The sequence below is a fragment of the Toxorhynchites rutilus genome, chromosome 2 (genome assembly GCF_029784135.1).
Source record: "Toxorhynchites rutilus septentrionalis strain SRP chromosome 2, ASM2978413v1, whole genome shotgun sequence".
NCBI lineage: Eukaryota > Metazoa > Arthropoda > Insecta > Diptera > Culicidae > Toxorhynchites > Toxorhynchites rutilus.
In genome coordinates, this window is record NC_073745.1 from 48518124 (window position 1) to 48520491 (window position 2368).

Genomic DNA, 2368 nt, shown 5'->3' on the forward strand with positions numbered 1-2368 from the left:
GAAACTGCATTATGTGCGTTTCTTGATATCGAAGGGGCTTTCGACAATGCTTCCTATGTATCAATGGCACAGGCTATGAGAAGAAGACATTTCGATGACTGCATAGTCGAATGGATCAAAGGCATGCTCACAAATAGACAAATCACCTCGGAGCTGGGTGGGTCATCGACATCTGTGATTGCAACGAAAGGTTGCCCACAAGGAGGGGTTCTATCACCTCTACTTTGGTCACTGGTGGTTGACGACCTTCTGATTAGTTTGGAGGCGAATGGTTTCGAAACCGTGGGTTTTGCTGATGATTTAGTCATAATGGTACGTGGCAAATTCGACGATGTGGTATCGAGTAGGATGCAGATGGCCTTAAACCTCACACAATCATGGTGTATCAAAGAAGGTCTGAGCATAAATCCCTCAAAAACAACAATTGTTCCTTTCACCAAAAAGAAGAAACTGCATCTGCAGACTCTAAATCTTGGAGGAGAGGAAATAAAATTCAGCGTTTCAGTGAAATATCTAGGCGTAATCCTAGATGCTAAACTAAACTGGAACGCACACTTAGATGCAATTATCAGTAAGGCCAACATTGCCCTATGGGCATGTTCTAAAATGATAGGTAGAACATGGGGCCTGAAACCAAAAATGGTTATGTGGGTCTATACAGCAATTGGGCGGCCTAGGATAACATATGCCTCATTAGTATGGTGGCCAAAGACTAAGGAGACTGTAACTACAAAAAAGCGAAACAAACTCCAGCGACTGGCATGCGTTGCTGTAACAGGAGCAATGCGAAGCACACCCTCAAAGGCATTGGAGGTTATCCTTCACTTGTTACCTTTGGGTCAACATGTTCAGCTGGAGGCTAATAGAAGCGCTCTAAAGCTAAAAAGATATAAAAAAATATTAGACGGGGACAAAACTGGTCATTTGAGCATCCTGAATCTCTTACCCGTTGGACCAACCTCAGAGATGAACAGCGATTGGATGGAGCCAAGGACCAATTATGACATTCCATACACAGTGATCGAACTTTCTCGTTCAGTATGGGATGAGGGTGGTCCCGATGTTCGTAATGGTTCAATCCTGTTCTATACCGATGGGTCGAAAATGGGTAACAGAACAGGTGCTGGAGTGTATGGTCCCAGAATAAAAATTTCTGTAGCTATGGGGAACTGGCCAACAGTTTTCCAGACAGAAGTAGCTGCAATAATAGAATGTATAAATGTCTGCCTTAAAAGAAATTATAGACATGCTAACATTTGTATCTTCTCAGACAGTCAAGCAGCACTTAAAGCCCTCAATGCTTTCAAGTGCTATTCAAAAATTGTCTGGGAATGCATTTGCCTTTTACGACAACTGGGTCAGAGAAGCTCGGTACAACTGTACTGGATTCCTGGCCATTGCGGTATAGAAGGAAATGAACAAGCAGATGAACTCGCAAGACGCGGCTCAAGCTCACCCTTCACTGGTCCAGAACCATTCTGTGGAATTTCTGAATGTGTGTTGAAGAGTGAGCTGAAGAAATGGGAAGACCGGGAAGTAATGGGCAACTGGATGGCTGTACAACTCAACCAGTCAAAAAAATTTATCACGCCGAGTATTAAAATTACTCAACAATTGCTGAGTCTTAATAAGAAAGACTTCAGCACATTCACTGGTCTTATAACAGGACACTGTCCGAGTAAATACCATCTCAAAAACATAGGTTTAGTGCAAGATGATATTTGTCGCTTTTGTAATGCCGAAAGCGAAACCTCGGAACATTTGCTCTGCAAATGCGGAGCACTAACAAGACGCAGACTTCAACACCTTGATAAGGCTATTCTGGAGCCCAAGGAAGTTTGGTCTGTGTCGCTGATCAGGACTATAAATTTTATCAAACAGATTATTCCTGATTGGCACCTATCTCGCTATAGCTTTCAGTCTACTTCTTCATCAATAAGCAGTAGATAAGCTTGAAGCGTAGTACAAAAAATGGGGCATACCACAATAGTTCAAACTAATGGACGCAGTGGTTCACACCCAACAAGGGAAAAAAAATCAATTACATCTCTTCAATGAGCAGTAATCCCACCTCGAATGTTCCTCATTGGGTACGATATCGCAGCAGCGCAGAGCTATCTTTAGTATGTATTGATTAAACTAGTAAATGAATGAAACAATGAAATCCCAATTTAGATCAATTCATGCATTATGGTAGTAGTTATCGCAGCAAATAATCATCCAAATTTTGCCTAGTCATTAAACGGTATGCGTAGAAGTTGTACCCGCTTTTGAAGATCGTGTTAGCAAAACGAATTCTGGAGTGTAAAAATGCATGGGAGTATAAAAGTACTGCCAAGATCTGCAATGCTGATTTTCCTAACTCATT